This window comes from Pristiophorus japonicus, unplaced genomic scaffold (genome assembly GCF_044704955.1).
Source record: "Pristiophorus japonicus isolate sPriJap1 unplaced genomic scaffold, sPriJap1.hap1 HAP1_SCAFFOLD_110, whole genome shotgun sequence".
NCBI lineage: Eukaryota > Metazoa > Chordata > Chondrichthyes > Pristiophoridae > Pristiophorus > Pristiophorus japonicus.
The window spans coordinates 972,256-995,562 of NW_027250756.1; the positions used below are offsets into that span (position 1 = coordinate 972,256).

Genomic DNA, 23,307 nt, shown 5'->3' on the forward strand with positions numbered 1-23,307 from the left:
AGAGGCTCGTGATGCCTGCTCCGAGGAGATCAAACCTTTCCATAGGCGAATGCATGAACTATCACTACAGGCAGACTGCCTGATGTGGGGCAGCTGAGTAGTTATGCCCTTGCGAGGTAGAGAGGCGTTTGTCCGGCACCGTTCAAGCCGGCCTCCAATGGACAGGCGGAGCGAGCAGTGCAAATCGTGAAACAAGGGATGCTAAAAATCCAAGGTCCCACGCTGCAGAGCCGCCTGTCGCGACTGCTGCTGACATACAGACCTCGTCCGCATTCGTTGACTGGGGTTCCCCCGCGCAACTATTGATGAAACGAACCTTAAAGACGAGACTCCCTTTAATCCTCCCAGACATGCATGAAATTGTTGAGGCAAAGCGCCGGAAGCTGATTGAGTACCATGACCGAAATTCGAGGGGGAGGTGGAATGAGATAGGGGAAAAGTGTTTGTGCTAAACAATGGCCGCGTTCCCAAATGGTTTGCAGGGACAGTAATAGATAAGGAAGGAACAGGCCACTGTGGTACAAATGGACAATGGCCAAGCCTGCCGGAAGCATGTAGACCAAGTAAAATGTAGATTCACTGATGAAACTGCAGAACCAGAGGCAGACTACAATGTGGAACACACACCACACCTGGTGGACAGACAGAGGGAACAACCTGAGAACAGGGCAGTCTCAACAGACAGCCCAGGCGAGATACCAGCAATCACACCGAAAGAAAAACAGGCACCAAGGCAAACAACTGAACCACAACTAAGACGCTCCACGCAGCAGCGTAGTCCACCTGAGAGACTGAACCTGTAAAGAAAATAAGACCTTGGGGGAGGGCTATGTCATGTATCTCACACTACTGTTTATAATTGTACCTTACCATGCTATACATGACTGTAACTAGATATGACCTGTAACCACAAGCGTACTTTACAATCAGGGGTGCACTTGCAGGAGACACTGCATATCTGTTCCACACAGGTATATAAAGGCAGGTCTCAGGCAAGTGTGGCACTTGAGAGCTGTGAAATAAAGGTGCAGGTCCAGAGTGACCTTGACTTCAGCATGTGCCTCGTGTAAATCTGTACTGCAAGGGTCAGGATTTTACAGGCAGAGGAAACGTTTCGGGCACACCCTCAAAGCCTCCCTGATAAAATGCAACATCCCCACCGGCACCTGGGAGTCCTTGTTCCTCGGGTTGAGTTGCCTGTGCTGCATGATCCATGCCGAATCGATCATCCTCTGCCACGTGGTATGTCACAGCACGTTTGCACATTCACTGGAGGTACCTCATCGTTGTGCAGCCTTTGCACACGTAGTGCTTGAATCGACATTGATGGGCACGATGATCACCCCCGCAGCACAAACACGGTGCTGATAGATTCACATTCATCCCCGATGGCGCACTCTGAGTCATCACAGGTATTGCAGCCACAGACGTATAGGCCCTGCCCTAAGCAGTTCGGCCTGCTAGCGACATCATTTTATGCACAGTACTTGCCGGTGAGCTTCGATGTTGAGAAGGTATCTGTTTGGTGTTCTCGTCCGTGGCCATGCATGCCTGGGCGATCGCGATGGCTCTGCTCAGGTCTCGCGTTTCAGCAGCCAGCAGCTTTCGAAGAATGACATCGTGGCTGATGCCCAGCAAGTAAAAGTCCCACTGCATTTGCCCCAACGCAGCTCCAAAATCGCAAGGTCCCGCGAGGTGTCTCAGGTCGGTGACATAATCAGCCAGTTCCTGGTCCCCGGAGCGATGGTGCGTGTAAAAACGATATCCGGCCATGAGGATACTCTCCTTCGGCTTGAGGTAGTCCCAAACCAGTGTGCACAACTCAAAATATTCCCTCTCCGTTGGTTTTGTCGGTGTGAGCACATACTTAATGAGGCTGTATATTTTAGGCCCACAGATGGTGAGGAGAACCGCCCTGTGCTTGGCCACGTTAGTGTCTCCTTCCAGCTCGTTGGCCACAAAGTACTGTTCGAGCTGCTCGACTCACGCTTCCCAATCATTACCCTCTACGGATCTCTCTAATATTCGAACAGCAGCCATGGTTGTGTGAAGGTTTGTATTCTGTTACTCGTCGCAAATCGTTCTGAAAAGAAGAACTCCCTGAGGCTGAGTACTGTGAGCTAAACTTAGTGTGACCTTAGTCTTTTTTATTACAACTCCAGAGTGCCTGGCTAGCTCAGTGGGTAGAGTATAAGACTCTTAATCTCCGGGTCATGGGTTCGACACCCCTGTTGGATGAATTATTTTCCTTAAACTTTTATGGTGCTTTCACAGGAAAACATCATTAATGAACCCATAATCTTCTTTTGCACAATGAAAGAAATGCGAACTGAGGGAGAGTTGATCATTTAATCTGTGCTCTGTATAAGAACACAAGAACCAGGAGCAGGGGTCGGCCATTTGGCCCTTCGAGCCTGCCTTCTTTTGCACTGAAACAAATTATAACCGTGTTTTCCAATGAGCAGTGCAAGATATTTATATGGCACATTTCAATGCTTCACAAAACCATTCCATTCGCGACAGCCACCAAGGATCGATTCCCGGTTTGAGAAGTAACTTTGATATCATTGTTTGTAATTGAATTGAGGTCATTTTATTCAGTTCGATGGATGTCCCAAAGCACTTCAGAGTGGTGTCCAAACAAATGAGTTTGTAATTAAAAACACTGAATGTCAGGATTGGGATTTGGACCCACGCCTCCAGAGGGGACAGTGACCTGAACGCAGCGCCTTCGACCGCTCGTCCATCCTGACTGTTGGATAATCCAGTTACAAGTTATCACACTGGAAAGTTTCAGAACGGGCACTTGTTCAATGTTGCTGGAAGGCCCAGTGACCGGGATATCCTCTCCCCCGGGGTTTTCCTGAGCCTGTGCTCGGTGTACGGCGAGCTTTGACACGAAGTAGCTTACATGTGTGGGCTGCTTGCTGGCTTCAGGTGGTCTCTTACCAGTGTGATCAATTCTTCAAACGACTTGCTTGCTGGTTTCTCGTGTGCCAGCAGGTCCTTCATTAAAGCGTATGTTTTCGAGCCGCAGCTCGTCAAGAGATGGGTTCTTCTCTTGTCTGCATTATTGTCGCCTAACCAGTCTTTGGTTACAAAGCTTTGCTGGAGACTTTCTATAAAGTCCTCCCAATTATCTCCAGCATTGTATTTTTCATCTGAGCCGTTGGTCACCATTCTGTGGACTCTGTCATCCCGTAACTCGTCGCCACTGTAAAGTCCTGACCCTGTAGTACAGACTCACACGAGACACATACTGAAGTCAAGGTCACTCTGGAGCTGCACCTTTTTTACACAGCTCTCGAATGCCACACTTCCCTGAGACCTGTCCTTATATACCTGTCTGGGAAAGGTATCCAGTGTCTCCTGCAAATGCACCCCTGGTGGTAAGGTAAGTTTGTGGTTACAAGTCTTCTCTCGTTGCAGTCATGTATTGCATGGTAAGGTACAGTTATGTACAGTAGTGTGAGATACATGACAGTATTGGTATTCATGGTGATTACAGCAATTATTAATCGTCTCACAGACCTCAATTATTTTTATGCGATGAATTGATCGAGGATTGAAACCAGGTTATTGCGCCAGATCTTAACCCCTCGACCACCAGGGAACAGTTACGATACATGTCGATATATTTATATATATTTATATATGAACCTGAATATCAACGGCTACCAACCTAGACCTCGTGCTACCCACGGTAGTGCGTTTAACTTTGAGTGAGAGAAATTGTTCCACAGTGACACCCATTTCATGTTTTGTTCCCTTTTAAACACTAGAAACTGATTCAGAGGAATAAATAGAGAAACCATAGCACAGGGTTATAGACAAGAGGAAGATAGAAGGGGAAAGATACTGTCCCCTCCCAGAACTAATGCAGAAACCCCTCTGCTGTGCTCGGGGTGACCACCCACAGCCTGCATACACTAACGTCCCAACAGCTCATTGACTGTCGGAATGGGACCGTGCGGTGCTTCAGAAGGCAGGTCGAAAAAGCAAAGTCACTGATTCCATCTCATGTGCTCCTCCGATCAAGAATAGCAACACACTTAAAATGTTTCAATAATGGTTACACCTTATCTCCACATTTATCAAGCAGTTGGCTCGTTGGTCTAGGGGTATGATTCTTGCTGCAGGGTTGTTGCTTGAAATTTGCGAGAGGTCCCGGATTCAAATTCTGGACGAGCCCTCAGTTTACTCAATAATTATGTTTGAAGTGTTCCAGTGTGGGGAAAGATGTGCCCAAATCACCCCACATGAACCACAACTCTTTGCGAAGGAGTTTGGTGCAAAAAATCAGGTGCCTCAGGGATTTGCACTTTCTATGAATGAGTTCTGCTTGTACCTGCGTTCAAGCTTCTAACAGTTACTGGGCTTCCATCTCACGGGAGCAGCGTGCAGCGGTTAGTGAGTCGGTGACCAGGTTGATGTGCGCCGCTTTCAATCTTTGAAATTTCACCAAACAAATATCCGGTGAATCCAACTGTCCCTGCAAGCGACGCATTGAAGGGATCGGTGCTCCAAACAGAGCTGGAACACACGCAGTGCAGGAATAGGATCCGCAACATTAAATGTCAGAGTTATTTAGCAGACAATAATTAAACATACACTTAACAGTACTTACACCCAAACCTTGCGAATGTTAGCCGAAGAACTCAAACACGTTACAGTTCCCAGCTCGGTGCACAAATTGATCAAACATTAATCGGATTCTAAACCATCTGTGCCAAATGCCACATTTTATAGCTTTTCCTTACCCCTGCTTCGTGACAATTGAAACTTTTAATAGTATTACCTAACACAACTGCCCAACTTCTGATGGAAGGTCATTAACCTGAAACGTTAACTCTGTTTCTCTCGCCACAGATACTGCCTGGCCTGCTCAGTATTTCCAGCATTTACTCTTTTTATTCTCCAAACTTATAATCAGAGTATCACTTCCATTGTCATCTAACTACGCTCCTTCCTGATATGCAGCCTTGTCCTACAAACCAGGCTCCTATCGGATGTTTCAGGCATTCATTGGAATTATAACTTCTTAACGATAACAATTGTGTGAAATATGTAACGATGTAATACTTGCCATCAGAGGGCGTGACTGTTGGAGTCCTAATGGTCACCTGCCCACAAGTGCAGGGTCAGGATAAAAGGTTGGCTGCCATGTTGTTCAGGCACTCTGGAGTTGGAATAAAGAAGACTAAGATCACACTAAGTTTAGCTCACAGGACTCAGCTTCCTGGTGTTCTACTTTTCACAACAATTTGCGACGATTAACAGAATACAAACCTTTACACAACCATGGCTGCTGTTGGAATATTAGAGAGATTAACAGAGAGTGAAATAAATGAGGACAGCAGGCGGATCTCTGCCTGACACCGGGGAAACAGGGAGACAGACCTTGGAGCAAAGGGATATGGATGGAGTCGGCAAAACTAGAGGCATCTGATTCAGGAGAGTCGCGGGGCGTGGAAATTCGGGAGTTTAATGACTTTTAAAGGAACATTTTTGTTTTGTGACTTTTTGTGCAGAGAAATGTTTGTGAAAGGAATTTTTTGCAGAAAGGGATGCAGCATTTAACCTTCTGCCTTAACACTTGTTTCTGGGTGTCAGGATTACATTTCCTTTCAATGTTATTCTTCCAGAATTAATATTTCATTTGCTGTTTGACAATAACCAGACCCTTGCTCCAAGGTCTGTCTCACTCTTTCCCCGGTATCAGGCAGAGATCTGTCTGCTGCCCTGATTTATCTCATGTGACAGGACACAAAAGTTCAAAATCAACCTGCAGGTGGCCACACACAACACTGAGTCGTAATGATGGCCAAGTGGTCTAAGATGAGGTGCTTTGGTTACTATAGATAGTGTTCGAATCCTATTTCAGACATTTTTTATATTGAATCATTGGGCAGAACCCATTTGCTTTGTCACCACCAACACCTTTAAAGTGCGATTCAGCAGTCCACCTGCTCGCTTAACATTTCCGTGTTTCCTGGTGCTGAAATTTGTTCATTCTTTTGTAGAACGACAATTATTTATTTTGCCCTGAGCATGTGAGGAACTTTTCTCCCGATCTCATTGGGTTGAATTTTGTTAATCTGGTGCTGAAAGTGGAGATGTTTCCGCAGTGTAACGGTTAACACCTTCTAGTTTTTTGAGTTCATGCTCAACTTTCTCCTTCAGTGCATATGGTACGGAACGGTGCTTGTAGTAAACCAATCTAGCGTCCTTCTGTACCCTGACACTCGCCTTGAAGCCTTGGATCGGACTGTCCGTTTCACAGAACACCTTTGGATACTTCTTGATAACCTCATCCGTTGATGAAAATCTCGCTTCCACACAGAAAATCTGAGTACAATCCAGCTTCAGTGAGCTTAATGAATTTGATCCTTGTAAGGCAGACTTGTCTCTTTTCACTACTATTAGAGGCAAGTTCTGAAATTGATCTTTATATTTCACCGATCGGTACAGTGATATGACCAACCACAGGAATTTACTCTCCCGAGTAGCCTCGCAGCTCAATCTTGGGTTTCTCCAGTTAGAAATCACGCAATTTGTCGCGGTACAGTGACTCCGGTATTACACTCACGGATGGACCCGTGTCAATTTCCATTGGTTTCTTGAATCCAGCAACATCGATGTGGATTTTGATTCTTTCCGAATCACTGTCCGTTAAAATCGTGCTCCTGATGATGTGTAACTCTAACATCTCATCGTCCTGTTGTTGGTCTTCCATACTATGTAGTCTCTTGGGATTTCTACTCATAGCTTTGAACGCTGGAGTCATAGCTTTAAAAATAGGTTTACCCTTCAGTCGGCATGCCTTCGCAAGATGCCCAGTCTTTCTGTCGAAGAAACACTCTGCCTTCACGTGCGGACAACTTTGAGCAATGTGTTGTCCCAGGCACCTACAGCATGACTTCGACGCTCTGGTAGAATTTCCAGTTTCTGAGGCTTTGGGCTCCCTTATTATACCTTCAAATGCTCTGATAATGACTCCACGAGACAATGTGTCGCTCTTTAACTGTCGTGACCTGAATCCTTTATTGATAACCTTTATTGGTGGCCTGACTTTTATACGAGGCCAGGCACACCTGTGCAGGTAAGCTGCAAGGCTCAACCCCCCGCAGTGCCCTCTGGTGGCACACCTTGTAATAGTACAAGCAGTCACCATGCAGAACACATGACAGGTGTCACTGTGGAACCGTTTCTCTCGCTGAAAGTTAGACGCACTACCGTGGGCGCCACGAGGTCTCGGTAGGTAGCCATTGACATTCAGGTTCATATATAAATATATATAAATATATCGACATGTATCGTAACTTTTCCCTGGTGGTCGAGGGGTTAAGACCCGGTGCACTAACCTGGTTCGACATGCATCGTAACTGTTCCCTGGTGGTCGAGGGGTTAAGACCAGGCGCACTAACCTGCTTTCAATCCTCGATTAATTCATCGCATAAAAATAATTGAGGTCTGTGAGACGATAATTAATTGCTGTAATCACCATGAATGACAATACTTTCTGTGATAGACCGAGCTTACAGACTATCTGGCTTCTCCTGCACTTTGCCGGGCACGTGTTTGGGGTTTAATTTTGTAAACTGGGTGAGTTCGCTGATCGCGGGGAGACGGTAGGAGCCTCTGTGGCCCCACTGTGAGGATGTGGAAGTGAACACGGTGGCTGGGTGATCCGTGACATTTCAGTAAAGGGCAGCGGAGGAGAAGGATTGAGAACTTTCAGTGTGGGACAGAAGTTGTTTAAGGTGAGCCAACACATTCCCGACCAGCACAGAGCGAGCTCACTGGTCAGCTCCTCGCTGTGGGGGCTGTTGTACAAAAGGTTTCTGTAGTGTAGTGGTTATTACGTTTGTTTTACACGTGAAAGTTCCCTGGTTCAATCGCAGGCAGAAACATTATGTTTAAAGTTGCTGTGAATGAACAATCGGAGGCGAGATCAGTCTTCCTGCAAATGCTGCCTGACCTGCTGAGATTTCCAGCATTTGCTGTTTTTATTTGCTATTTATTTTCCTGGCAAAAGGGCTCCCTTATTCATTAATTGCTCTTTATTTCATCAATAAATAGATAACTTTGAGTGAGAGAAAACGGATCCACCGGGGACTTTTTACGTGTGAGGCCAACGTGATATCCGCTACACTGCAGCCCATCAAAGGTTGAGAAACCACTGAATATAAAGGATGAGCTCACAAATATCACGTGCAGTGCAGTCTGGTCAATGTCTAACCCTCCTTTCTTATTCAGCAGTGGCATGAACGGGAGTCAGACCACAAGGTTTAATTAAAGACACAAATACAAGTAACACTTGCAAATCTTTTCAGTGTAAAATTATTTCACTTTATTTGAAATGCGCCTGCGTTGAATCTGAAAATACATACTGTGGGATTTGATCCTCACTACTGATTGTATTTTGTGTGCACGGTAGTAATAATCGGTGCTGATAAATTTGATAAAAGTTGGCCCAGATTCCTGGTGTCATCAGCAATGAACACTTTGAATCAGAAAGCTAAAATACAGTGAGTAAAATGGGTTAACATGCATACGAACATAAGAACATCAGAAATAGGAGCAGGAATGGGCCATACGGCCTCTCGATCCTGCTCCTCCATTTAATACGATCATTGCTGATCTGATCATGGACTCAGGTCCACATCCCTGACCGCTCCCCAAAGCACAGGCCAAGTGATTGAAGTATGGAGTGTCCCTGAGTTAGCATTTGTTTGATTGTGCAAAAGAAGGTGAGGGGTTAATTAATGATGATTTCCTGTGAAAGCTAGAGAAATGTTTTCGAACAAACCATCCGGTGACTGTCAGGTGAGCGCTGCTTGTGAAAACTGGTGGGAATGGGCGGGGCTTTTAAAGCGCCTTGTATTGCAGAACCTTCATATAGACGAACATCCTTTAACTACTGTGTAGACCTTGTGGTGCAACGGTAGTGCCTCTGACTCTAGATCACAGGGTTGCGTATTCAAATCATGTCGGGCTCACTGTTCTTTTAGCAATTGCTGTTTCACAAAAGCAGACCCTTGCTGCAATGTCTGTCTCACTGGTTAGTCGTGGTAAGGTTGGGGACAGCATCAAACAAGAAAGAAGCGATGTGTGCAGTGGTGGGACAGCAGTTATCATGGGTGACTTTAACCTACATCGTGATTGGGCTAACCACATGGTAGTAATGTGGTGGAGGAGGATTTAATGCAGTGTGTTATGGATGGTTTTCTCAACCCAGCAGAGCGCTGGCCATCCTTGACTGGGTGATGTGTAATGAGAAGGGACTAATTAGCAAACTTATTGTGCGAGGCCCCTTGGGGACGAGTAATATAATATGGTAGAATTCTTCATTAAGATGGAGAGTGTCACAGTTAATTCAGAAACTTGGGTCCTGAACTTAAGGAAAGGTAACTTTGACGGTATGAGGTGTGAATTGGCTAGAATAGACTGGCCAAGGATACATAAAGGGTTGACGGTGGATAGGCAATGGCAAACATTTAAAGAATCACATTGGTGACTTCAGCAATTGCACATCCCTGTCTGGAGTAAAAATAGAACGGAGAACATTGCTCAACCGTGGCTAACAAGTGAAATTAAAGATAGTGCTAAAACCAAGGAAGAGGCAGATAAATTGGCCTGAAAAAGGAACAAACCTGAGGACTGCGAGAAATTTAGAATTCAACAGAGGAGGACTAAGGTTTTCATTAGGAGGGGGAAAATGGATTATGAGAGGAAGCTTGCTTGGAACATAAAAACTGACTGCAAAAGCTTCTTTAAATATGTGAAGAGAAAAAGATTAGTGAAGACAACGTAGGTCCCTTGCAGTCGGATTGAGGGGAATTTATAATGGGGAACAAAGTAATGGCAGACCAATTGAACAAATACTTCAGTTCCGTCTTCACGAAGGAGGTCACGAATAACCTTCCAAAGTACTAGGGGACCGAGGGTCGAGTGAGAAGGAGGAACTGAAGGATATCCTTATGAGGTGGGAAATTGATGGGATTGAAGGATGATAAATCCCCGGGGCCTGATAGTCTGCATCTAAGAGTACTTAAGGAAGTAGCCCTAGAAATAGTGGATGCATTGGTGATCATTTTCCAACAGGCTATTGACTCGGGATCAGTTCCTATCGACTGGAGGGTAGTTAATGTAAAACCACTTTTTAAGAAGGGAGGGAGAGAGAAAGCGGGTAATTATACAATGGTTAGCCTGAATCAGTCGTAGGGAAAATGTTGGAATCAATTATTAAGGATGAAATAGCAGCGCATTTGGAAAGCAGTGACAGGATCGGTCCAAGTCAGCATGGATTTAAGAAAGATAAATCATGCTTGACAATTCTTCTGGAATTTTTGAGGATGTAACTAGTAGAGTGGACAAGGGAGAACCAGTGGTTGTGGTATATTTGGACTTTCAAAAGGTTGTTGACAAGGGTCCACACAAGAGATTGCTGTGCAAAATCAAAGCACAAGGTATTGGGGGTAATATACTGACGTGGATAGAGAACTGGTTGGCAGACAGGAAGCAGAGAGTTGGGATAAAAGGGTCCTTTTCAGAATGGCAGGCAGTGACTAGTGGAGTGCCTCAGGGCTCAGTGCTGGGACCCCAGCTTTTTACAATATACATCAATGATTTGGATGAAGGAATTGAGTGCAATATCTCCATGTTTGCAGATGACACCAAACTGGGTGGCGGTATGAGCTGTGAGGGGGACGCTAAGGGACTGCAGGGTGACTTAGACAGGTTAGGTGAGTGGACAAATTCATGGCAGATGCAGTAAAATGTGGATAAATGTGAGGTTATCCACTTTGAGGGCAAAAACGTGAAGACTGAATATTATCTGAATGGTGGCAGATTAGGAAAAGGGGAGGTGCAATAAGACCTGGGTGTCATGGTTCATCAGTCACTGAAAGTTGGCATACAGTTACAGTAGGCAGGAAAAAGGTAAATCGTATGTTGGCCTTCATAGCTTGGTGATTTGAGTATAGGAGCAGGGAGTTCTTATTGCAGTTGTACAGGGCCTTGGTGAGGCCTCAACTGGAATATTGTTTTCAATTTTGGTCTCCTAATCTGAGGAAGGACGTTCTTGCTATTGAGGGAGTGCAGCAAAGGTTCACCAGACTGATTCCCGGGATGGCTGGACTGACATATGAGGAGAGACTGGATCAACTGGTCCTTTATACATTGGAGTTTAGAAGGATGAGAGGGGATCTCATCGAAACATACAATATTCTGATGGGACTGGTCAGGTTAGATGCGGGGAGATTGTTCCCGATGTTGGGGAAGTTGGAGCAGGCTCGAGGGTCTAGATGGCCCACTACTGTTCCTAATTCTTATGTTCTTATGTTCTTATAGCAATTCTGGAAGAATAACATTGAAACGAAATGTGACCTGACACCCAGAAAGAAGTGTTAAGGTAGAAGGTTAAATGTTGCATCCCTTTCTGCAAAAAATTCCTTTCACAAACGTTTCTCTGACCGAAACGGCACAAAGCAAAAATGTTCCTTTCAAAGTCATTAAACTCCCGAATTCCCGTGCCCCGCGAATCTCCTGAATCAGATGCCTCTAGTTTTGCCGACTCAATCCATGTCCCTTTGCAATGTTCTGCTTCCACCCACACTATGAAATGTGCCACTAACTTATCGATACATGGAATGGTTACCTGCATTTTGTCTGCCCGCTTTTGTAAACAGAGGCGTTACATTAGCTGCTTTCCAATCCGCTGGTACCTCCCCAGAGTCCAGAGAATTTTGGAAGATTATAACGAATGCATCTGCTATAACTTCCGCCACCTCTTTTAATACCCTGGGATGCATTTCCTCAGGACCAGGGAACTTGTCTACCTTGAGTCCCATTAGCCTGTTCAGCACTACCCGCCTACTGATAGTAATTGTCTCAAGTTCCCCCCTTCCCACATTCCTGTGACCAGCAATTTCTGGCATAGTTTTTGTGTCTTCCACTGTGAAGACCGAAGCAAAATAATTGTTTAAGTTCTCAGCCATTTCCACATTTCCCATTATTAAATCCCCCTTCTCATCTTCTGAGGGACCAACATTTACTTTAGTCACTCTTTGCCGTTTTATATATCGGTAAAAGCTTTTACTATCTGTTTTTATGATTTGCGCAATTTTAATTTCGTAATCTATCTTTCCTTTCCTTATTGCTTTCTTAGTCATTGTTTGCTGTCGTTTAAAATTTTCCCAATCTTCTAGTTTCCCACTAAGCTTGGCCAGCTTATACGCATTGGTTTTTAATTTGATACTCTCCTTTATTTCCTTGGTTATCCACAGCAAGTTATCCCTTCTCTTACTGCCCTTCTTTTTCACTGGAATATATTTTTGTCGTGCACTATGAAAGAGCTCCTTAAAAGTCCTCTGCTGTACCTCAATTGTGCCACCGTTTAATCTGTGTTCCCAGTCTACTTTAACCAACTCTACCCTCATCCCACTGTAGTCCCCTTTGTTTAAGCATTGTATGCTCGTTTGAGACACTACTTCCTCACCCTCAATCTATATTACAAATTCAACCATATTGTGATCACTCCTTCTGAGAGGATCTTTTACTAGGAGATCGTTCATTATTCCTGTCTCATTGCACAGGACCAGATCTAAGATAGCTTGCTCCCTTGTAGGTTCTGTAACATATTGTTCTCAGAAACAATCCTGTATGCATTCTATGAATTCCTCCTCCAGGCTACCCCGTGCGATTTGATTTGACCAATCAATATGTAGGTTACAATCCACCATGATTACTGCCGTTCCTTTTTCACATGCCTCCATTATTCCCTTGATTATTGCCCTCCCCACCGTCAAGTTATTATTTGGGCGCCTATAAACTACGCCCACCAGTGACTTTTTCCCCTTACTATCTCTAATCTCCACCCACAATGATTCAACATTTTGTTCATTAGAGCCAATAGCATCTCTCACAACTGCCCTGATGTCATCCTTTATTAACAGAGCTACGCCACCTCCTTTCCCTTCTTGTCTATCTTTCCGAATTGTCAGCTACCCCTGTATGTTTAATTCCCAGTCTTCGCCACCCTGCAACCACGTTTCTGTAAAGGCCAACAAATCATACCTATTTGTCATGATTTGTGCCGTAAACTCATTTACTTTATTTTGAATGCTGCGTGCGTTTAGGTAAAGTATTTAATACTAGTTTTTAATCGATGATTTTTAGTTTTGACCCCTCCTGCAGCCCCTTTATATTCATACATATTGTCCCTTCCTATTACCTTGTGGTTTACACTTACCCCAGTGCTACTCTGCTCTGTTGCCTCCTGCCTTTTGCATTCTTTCTTGGGGTCCTTTTTATCTGCGCTCTCACCCACTCTAACTAGCTCAGAGCCCTCTCCGGCGTTCTGAATACTCCTCGCATTGAGGCACCGAGCTTTCAGGCTTGCCTTTTTATTCCACTTTGACCCTTTAGAATATTGATGTACAGTGGCCATTTTTGTTTTTTGCCTTGGGTTTCTCTGCCCTCCACTTTTTCTCATCTCCTTACTGTCTTTTGTATCTGTCTCCATTTTGTTTCCTCTGTCTCCCTGCAGTGGTTCCCATCCCCCTGCCGTATTAGTTTAACTCCTCCCCAACAGCACTAGCAAACACTTCCCCCTCAGGACTTTGGTTCAGGACCTGCCTAGGTACAGACCGTCTGGTTTGTACTGGTCCGACCTCCCCCAGAAACTGTTCCAATGCCCCAGGAATTTGAATCCCTCCCTGCTGCACCACTGCTCAAGCCACGGATTCATCTGAGCTATCCTGCGATTCCGACTCTGACTAGCACGTGGCATTAGTAGCAATCCCGAGATTACTACTTTTGAGGTCCTACATTTTAATTCAGCTTCTAGCTCCTTAAATTCATCTCGTATGACCTCATCCATTTTTTTACCTAAATCTTTGGTAACAATGTGCACCACGACAACTGGCTTATCTCCCTCCCTTTTCAGAATGTCCTGCACCCGCTCCGAGACATCCTTGACCCTTGCAACAGGGAGGCAACATACCAACCTGGAGTCTCGGTTGCGGCCGAAGAAACGCCTATCTATTCCCCTTTAAATCGAATCCCCTATCACTATCGCTGTCCCACACTTTTTCCTGCCCTTCTGTGCAGCAGAGCCAGCCACGGTGCCATGAACTTGGCTGCTGATGCACTCCCCTGATGAGTCATCCCCCTCAACAGTACTCAATGTGAGGCCAACGTGATATCCGCTACACTGCAGCCCATCAAAGGGCGAGAAACCATTGAATATAAAGGATGAGCTCACAAATATCAGGGGCAGTGCAGACTGGTCAATGTCAAGCCCTCCTTTCTTATTCAGCAGTGGCATGACTGGGAGTCAGACGCCACAAAATTTGATTAAAGACACAAATAGAAGCAACCCTTGCAAATCTTTTCAGTGTAAAATTCTTTCACTTTATTTGAAATGCTACAGCGTTGAATCTGAAAATACGCATGTTGGGATTTTATCTTTACGACTGATTGTATGTTGTGTGCACGGTAGGAATAACCGGTGCTGTTAAGTTTGATAAAAGTTGCCCCAGATTCGTGGTGTCATCGGCAATGAGGATTTTGAACCAGAAAGCTATAATACAGTGAGTAAAAAGAGATATGGTTTTCGAGTTAAGATGCAAAGCACAGGACAAATGATTGAAGTATGGACTGTTCCTGAGTTAGCATTTGTTTGATTGTGCAAAAGAAGGTGAGGTGTTAATTAATGATGGTTTTCCGTGAAAGCAAAAGAAAAGTTTAAGAAGAAACCATACGGTGCCTGTCAGGTGAGCGCTGCTTGTGATACCTGGTGGGATTGGGCCGAGATTTTAAAGCCCATTGTATTACAGAACCTTCATAGAGACGAACATCTCCAGCTCACTGTGTAGGTCTCATGGTGCAATGGTAGCGTGTTTGATTCCAGATCCGAAGGTTGCATGTTCAAATCACGTCGTGGTCACTGTTCTTTCGGATATTGTTCTTCTAGAATTAATATTTCTTTTGCTGTTTGACAATAACCAGACCCTTGCTCAAGGGCTGTCTCATTGTTTCCAAGGTGTCAGGCAGAGAATTATTTTTATTTCAAAAAATACTTTATCCAAACCAGGTTCCCTGATGGTCTAGTGGTTAGGATTTAGTGCTTTCAACGCCACGGCACGGGTTCGATTCCCGGTCAGGGAAATTGTACTTTTAATTCAAAACATTACAAAAATAATAGTTCATCTATTTTACACATCTTTATGCATCTCCTGTGTAAAAAAATGAAGCATTGATTTAAACATCATTAATTAATACGTAAAATTCTATTGTCATATGATATATTTTGATCTGAGCATATGAGGAACTTTTCTCCCGATCCCATTGGGTTTAATTCTGGTAATCTGGTGCTGAAAGTGGAGATGTTTCCGCAGTGTACCGCAAATCATAGACACCATCAGAGGCAGTCTCTCGGGATCGAGGAGGACTTGCTTCCATCCCAAAGTGAGTCCTTTGATGGCTGAACATTCCGATACGAGAGCCACAGACCCTGTTACAGGTGGGACAGACATACGTCGAGGGAAGGGGTCGGTGGGACTGGTTTGCCGTGTGCTCCTTCTGCTGCCTGCACTTGGTCTCTTCATGCTCCTTGCGTCTCGAGTCAAAGAGCTCAACGCCCTCCCAGAAGTACTTTCTCCACATCGGGCGGTCTGCGGCCAGGGCCTCCCAGGTGTCAGTGGTGATGTCGCACTTTACCAGGGAGGCTTTGAGGGTGTCCTTATAACGTTACCCCTGTCCTCCTTTGGCTCGTTTACCCTGAAAGGAGCTCCGCATAAAGACGTAAACATAAATACGTAAGGATGAGGGGCCGGAGTTGGCCATTCGGCCCCTCCAACCTGGTCCACCATTCAAGAAGATCCTGGCAGGTCTTCAACAGCAAGTTTAAACATCTGGGGCGGAGCCAACAGGCGCCTGGCTGCAATGAGTGATAAAAACCTGCTTTGAATGGGAGCCTGTCTAGCTCAGTCGGTAGAGCATGAGACTCTTAATCTCAGGGTCGTGGGTTCGAGACCAACGTTGGGCGATTTCTTTTCATTTAATGTTGCTTTGATGGAAAACCTCTGCCCGAAACGGCACAAAACAAAAATGTTGCTTTCAAAGTCATTAAACTCCGAAATTTCCATGCCCCGCGAATCTCCAAAATCAGATGCCTCTCGTTTTGGCGACTCAATCCATGTCCCTTTGCAATGTTGTGCTCCCAGCCACACTTTAAAATGTGCCACTAACTGATCGAATCATGGAATGGTTACAGCACGGAAGACCATTCGGCCCATCGAGCCCGTGCCGACCCTCAGCGAGTCCCACTCCCCCACCCTTTCCCCGTAGCTCTGCAATTGTTTTTCCATCAGACACTTATCCAACTCCCGTCTGAAAGATAAGATTGAGTCTGCCTCCACCGCCCTTTCAAGCCGTGCATTCCAGATCCTAACCACTCGCTGCTAAATGGCCATCTCCTGTTCCTATGTATGAAGTCTGGGAAACACGAGATCAATTCTTGCCACGCTCACAGCCTTCCGAAATATAGCACCGTCATTCTCTTCTCGTAAAACCAGCTCCTGAAGTATCGGCCAGCTGTGTAGGTTAAAGCTCTGGTTATATTCCTAAGGTTGCTTTAAACACAGTGTTTCTGTCGTGTAGTGGTTATCATATCCACCTCACACGTGAAAGGTCACCGGTGGAAATTGTATTTTGGAGAATACTTTTGCTGTGAAATAAATTGAACAAAAGTCGCCCCAGATTCCTTGTCGCATGAGCACTGAACATTTTAAACCAGTCTCCAACATACAGAGTGAGTAAAGTCAGATAGGGGAGAAAACTTCATCAATGATTCAAAATCCTTAAATATTAAAGTTCAGTTATTGAAGTTTCCACTGTCCCTCAGTAACAATTCTACAAAACAACGCTGTCGGTTAATGAATGGGGCATAAAACAAATAATCTTCACCCATCCCCATCTCCCAGCACACAGTTTAATTAGTTGCTTGTCATTATTTTAAAGATTTTGAATGGAAGAATTATTTTCTGAATTCGTACTCCCTCTGTGAGCGCCGCATCACGAAACGAGCAGGAAACACATTAAAGAGTTTACCACAATTGCTGACATTTCTTTGCTTTTTTCTTGTGTTTTTTCAGTTCTTCGTCCTTTTCAGCTCCTGACTGCGGATATTGCTGTGATTAAACCTGAACACAATGCAATGTCTGTCTCACTGTTCCCCGGTGTCAGGCAGAGATAGGCCTGCTGCCCTCATTTATTGCATGTGCATGTGACAGGACACAAAAGTTCAAAATCAACCTGCAGGTGGCCACACACAGCACTGAATAGTCAGGATGGCCGAGCAGTATGCGGTGCTGTGTTTAGATCACTGTCTCGTCTGGAGATATTATTTTTGCACCAAAAACTAATGTGCGATAAAATGGAACAAGAGTAGTCCGGGGTGCATTGTCACATGATGCAAGCTACCTCGGACCCGGACCAAAGTTCCCCGGACACCGTGCACAATCTCAGGAAAACAACGGGGGAGAGGATATCCCGGCCACTGGGCCTTCCAGTAACACTGAACAAGTGCCCGGTCTGAAACTTTCCAGAGTAATAACTTGTAACTGGAGCTTCTAACAGTCCGGATGGCCAAGCGGTCTAAGGTGCTGTGTTCAGGTCACAGTCTCCTCTGGAGGTGTGGGGTCCAATCCCACTCCTGACATTCAGTGTTTTTATTTGCAAACTCATTTGTTTGCACACCACTCTCAAGTGCTTTGGGACATCCATCGAACTTTATAAAATGACCCCACTTCAATTGCAAACAATGATATCAAAGTTACTTCTCAAACCGGGAATCGATCCTGGGTGGCTGCAACGAAAGGAATGGTTTTGTAAAGCATTGAAATGTGCCATATAAATATCTCGCACTGCTCATTTAAAAACACGGTTAAAATTTGTTTCAGTATATAAGAAGGCAGGCTCGAAGGGCCAAATGGCCGACTCCTGCTCCTGGTTCTTGTGTTCTTATACAGAGCACAGAACATATGATCAAATGATCAACTCTCCCTCAGTTCGCATTTTGTTCATTGTGCAAAAGAAGATTATGGGTTCATTAACGATGTTTTCCAGTGAAAGCAACATAAAAGTTTAAGGTCAATAATTCACCCAACATGGGGCTCAAACCCACGACCCGGAGATTAAAAGCCTAATACTCCACCGACTGAACTAGCCGGGCCTGCTTAAGGTGCATCTTCCTGTCGCTGATTGCTGCCAGGCGCCTGTTGGTATCGCCCCGTGGCTTTATCTCGAGCTTTATCTCGAGCTTCAAACCACGATACCGGTTCTCCTGAATTTCAAGGCTTTTACGGAGATCAATCATCAAAAGCCGTGTCATTAACCACAGCTGGGCCGTCAATTTTCTGATCGCAAAGTGCTTTCAGTCCTTGTCAATATCTCTTGTCTATGTGCCGGTGTTACCCGATTCTGTCGGTCTCTCTGGCTCTTTAATCTGTGTGTGGTCACCTGCATGTTGATTCTCGATGAATGCCTGTGTTTGTGTCTTCTACAACAATAGAAAATGTTTCTTATATATTTCCAACGTTCTCTCCAATGCCTTGATATCCTTCCTAAATTGTGGTGCTCAGAACTGTAAACAGTTCTCCTACTGAGGCCTAATCCGGGATTCAAAAGATATGGTACAACTTCTTCGCTGGTGTCCTATATTTCACTTCATATAAAGCCAAGGGCCCTGTATTCTTTTTAAACAACTTAGTAACTTATCTACCCAGCTTCAAAGATTTCTGTGTGTAAATCACTCAATCCTTCTGCTTCTCTTTCAACACAATACCATTTAGTTTATGTTTTCTCATATCACCTCCCTTTGTTTCAGAGACCTTACATACAGGTACAGGAGGAGGCCCATTCAGCCCCTCGAGCCTGTTGCACAGGAACAGGAGGAGGCCCATTCAGCCCCTCGAGCCTGATACACAGGAACAGGAGGAGGCCCATTTAGCCCCTCGAGCCTGTAACACAGGAACAGGAGGAGGCTATTCAGCCGCTCGTGCCTGTTACACAGGAACAGGAGGAGGCCCATACAGCCTCTCGAGCCTGTTACACAGGAACAGGAGGAGGTCCATTCAGGCCCTCGAGCCTGTTACACAGGAACAGGAGGAGGCCATTCAGCCGCTCAAGCCTGTTACACAGGAACAGGAGGAGGCCATTCAGCCCCTCGAGCCGGTTCCGCCATTCAATGAGATCATGGCTGATCTGTGAGCAAATTCCATATACCCGCCTTTGGACAATCTTCCTTAATACCTTTGATCAAAATGCGATGTAAAATGAACAACTGACCTAGCACGAACTGCCCTTTGCAGAAGGGAGTTCCAAACCTCTCCCACCATGTGTGTGTTGGAATGTTTCCGAATTTCACTCCTGAAACATCTGTCTCTAATGTTTAGACTATGGCCCCTAGTCTGGGACTCCCCAACCAGCGGGAATCATTTTTCTCTAGCTACTAGATCTCTTCCCTTATTATCTTTGAAAATTTTGATCAAATCAATGCTCGACCGTCTAATTTCCAGTGGGTGTAATCTCATATCATAATTTAAACCTTGGAATCCAGGTATCATTCTGGGAAACCGACACAGTGCTCCCTCCAACGCCAATATATCCTTCCTATGGCAAGGCCAGTGAAAACTGAATCAAGGGATGGGTCTTACTAGATTTAATCTGATGGTTTCCAGCAGGCATTTGGTAAGGTCCCACACATCATCATCATCATCATCATAGGCGGGTCCTCGAATGAGGAAGGCTTACTTTCACATGGGTTCACAGGTGTTTCAATGAAGGACCCGATGTTCCAGTTCTGAACTCCAATCAAAGGGTGGAAGATGCATGTGGGTGGATTGTTTTAACGTGGTGTGACCGTTGGACACCAGCCACCACACGGGCTTGACAGAGCGAGGTCTTTGTCCAGTGGCAAGGGTTAACCAGGACAGCTGGAGTCCTGCTCTGCTGCACGTCATCAAAACATAGGTCGCTGTTTTGTGCGTGGGCAGGCAGGAACATCGGCGGGACCCAGGTACAGCGGAGGAGCGGGAAGGTCAGTGTGGAGGAACGGTGAGAGGTCGTGGTGGAGGAGCGGTGAGAGATCGCGGTGGAGGAACGGTGAGAGGTCGTGGTGGAGGAACGGCGAGAGATCGTGGTGGAGGAACGGTGAGAGATCGTTGATGAGGAGTGACGAGAGATCGTGGTGGACGAACTGTGAGAGATCGTGGTGGAGGAGCGGTGAGAGATTGTGGCGGAGGTGCGGCGAAGGTTAAATACAAGGGATGTTGGCAGAAATCAAAGTTGAGGCAACGAATGTGTTGTGTATCTGTAAAGCATGCACTCCCATGTTCCACCATCAGGGAGCTCATCCCCTGAAGTCCCAAGGGATCCCAACACCCCTTGGGACACTGTATTTAAGCTGGCACCTCAGGCCAGTTTCTCACTCTAGAGTGTCTTATTAAAGACTGAGGTCACTGTTACTTTAACGTGCCTGTGTGCAGCCTCATCTGTGTTAGGAACACAATAACTGGCGTCGAGAATACGAATCCAACACAAAGATGCAGCAAACTGTGGGCATCCTGGAGAAGTTCACGGACGGTGAGGACTGGGAAGTCGATGACGAACGATCTGGACGGAGAAGGAAGTGCTGCAAAAAAGGAGAGTGGTCCTCCTCACAGTCTGTGGGGCTCAGACCTACAGCCTCATGAAGAATGTTCTGGCTCTGGTGAAACCCACAGGTAAGTCGTATGAGGAGGTGAGTACACTGGTTCGGGACCATCTTTACCCGAGAGAGAGCGTGCTATGGCGAGGTATCGGTTCTATACGTGCCAGCGAACTGAAGATCAGGAAGTGGCGAGCTACCTCGCCGAGCTAAGGCGACTTGCAGGATAATGTGAGTTTGATGGCTACCTGGAGCAAATGCTCAGATAATTTTTTGTACTGGGCATTGGCCACGAGACCATCCGACGAAAACTTTTGGCTGTAGAGACACCTATCGTCAGTAAGGCCATTGCGATAACAGAGGTATTTATGTCCACAAGTGAAAACACCAAACAAATCTCTCAGCACACAAGTGCTCGCAATGTTCATAAATTAACTGGAACTGTGTTTGTGAGCAGAAATGTACAGGGCAGAACCCACGAATCTGCAACTGCCAGCAGGCCTCTGGTGACCCAGATGACTCAGAGTCCCCAACAAAGGATGAGTGCAAGGCAATTCACACCTTGTTGGTGTTGTGCAGGCTTCCATTCAGCCTATTCATGCCGCTTCAAAGGGTATGTTTGCAAGAGCTGTGGAACAATGGGGCATCTCCAACGAGCTTGCGAATGAGCTGAAAGCTCTGCAAAACCTGCTAACCACCATGTGGCAGAGGAAGATCGGTCCATGGTGGATCAAAGCAATTTCGAGCCTCAGAGAGAGGAGGCAGATGCTGAAGTACACGGGGTGCACAAATTTTCGACGAAATATCCACCTATAACGCTAAATATAAAATTGAATGGCTTGCCCGTAACCATGGAACGGGACACTGGCGCTCGGCAGTCCATCGTGAGTAAAAAGATGTTTGAGAGACTGTGGTGCAACAACGCATTCAGACCAGCCCGAAGCCCCATCCACACGAAACTGAGAGTGAACACCAAAGAGCTTATCACTGTCCTGGGCAGCGCCATGGTCAAGGTCACCTACGAGGGCATGGTGCACGAACTGCCACTCTGGATTGTCCCGGGCGATGGCCCCACACTGTTTGGAAGGAGCTTGCGGGGAAAATCCGCTGGAACTGGGATACAATCCGAACGCTATCACATGTCGATGAGGCATTATGTACCCAGGTTCTGAACAAATTTCCTTCCCTTTCTGAGCCAGGCATTGGAAACCTTTCCGGTGCGAAGGTGCGGATCCACTTGGTCCCAGAGGCACGACCCATTCACCACAAGGCGCGAGCGGTACCTCATATGATGAGGAGAGAGTGGAAATTGAGCTGGACAGGCTGAAACGCGAGGACATCATCTCCCCAGTGGAATTCAGCGAGTGGGCCAGCCCGATTGTTCCAGTCCTCAAAAGTGATGGCACGGTCAGGGTTTGCGGCGATTATAAAGTAACTATTAATCGTTTCTCGCTACAGGACCAATACCCGCTACCTAAGACAGACGACCTATTTGGCGCGCTGGCAGCAGGCAAGGCGTTCACCAAGCTTGAGCTGACTTCGGCCTACATGACGCGGGAGCTGGAGGAGTCTTTGAAGGGCCTCACCTACATCAACGTGCAAAAGTGACTGTTCAGCGACAACAGATGCCCGTTTGGAATTCGGTCGTCTGCAGCGATCTTCCAGAGAAACATGGAGAGCCTACTCAAGTCGGTACCACACACGATGGTCTTTCAGGATGACATATTGGTTATGGGTCTGGACACCGTCGAACACATACAAAACCTGGAGGAGGTCCTCCAGCGACTGGATCGCGTAGGGCTGCGGCTGAAGAGGTCGAAATGCGTCTTCATGGCAACAGAAGTGGAGATTTTCGGGAGAAAGATCACGGCGGATGGCATTCGGCCCACAGACGCCAAGACAGAGACTATCATGAACGCGCCCAGGCCACAGAACGTCACGGAGCTGCGGTCATTCCTGGGACTCCTCAACTATTTTGGTAACTTCCTACCTGAGTTAAGCACCTTTTAGAGCCCCGACATGTGTTATTGCACAAAGCTGAGAACTGGGTATGGGGAAAAAAAACAAGTAATTGCTTTTGACAAAGCCAGCAACCTTTTATGCTCCAACAAGTTGCTTGTATTGTATAACCCGTGTAAAAGTCTTGTGCTAGCATGTGACGCGTCGTCGTACGGAGTCGGGTGTGTATTACAACAAGCTAACATTGAAGGGAAGTTGCAACCTGTAGCCTATGCTTCCAGGAGCTTGTCTAAGGCCGAGAGGGCCTACAGCATGATTGAGAAAGAGGCATTAGCATGTGTGTTCGGGGTAAAGAAAATGCATCAGTTCCTGATTGGCCTCAAATTTGAGCTGGAAACCGATCACATGCCCCTCACATGCCTGTTCGCTGAAAACAAGGGGATAAATACGAATGCCTCAGTCCGCATACAAAGGTGGGCACTCAAGTTCTCAGCGTATAACTAGACCATCCGCCACAGGCCAGGCACTGAGAACTGTGCGGATGCTCTGTCGGCTACCATTGCCCACCACGGGGATGGAAATGGAGCAACCTGCAAACTTGTTGATGGTGGCGCAGCCCTCTGACTTGTTGA

At 46.0% G+C, this 23,307-nt stretch overlaps 2 non-coding genes across 2 annotated transcripts; both read left to right on the forward strand.

Annotated features, from left to right (window-relative positions):
* The first annotated feature begins 15,102 nt into the window (after positions 1–15,102).
* trnae-uuc (transfer RNA glutamic acid (anticodon UUC)) lies at positions 15,103–15,174 on the forward strand. The gene has a single exon. It is a non-coding gene; the product is annotated as a tRNA-Glu (tRNA).
* An 807-nt stretch (positions 15,175–15,981) lies between these two features.
* Positions 15,982–16,054, forward strand: trnak-cuu (transfer RNA lysine (anticodon CUU)). The gene has a single exon. It is a non-coding gene; the product is annotated as a tRNA-Lys (tRNA).
* Positions 16,055–23,307: the final 7,253 nt, after the last annotated feature.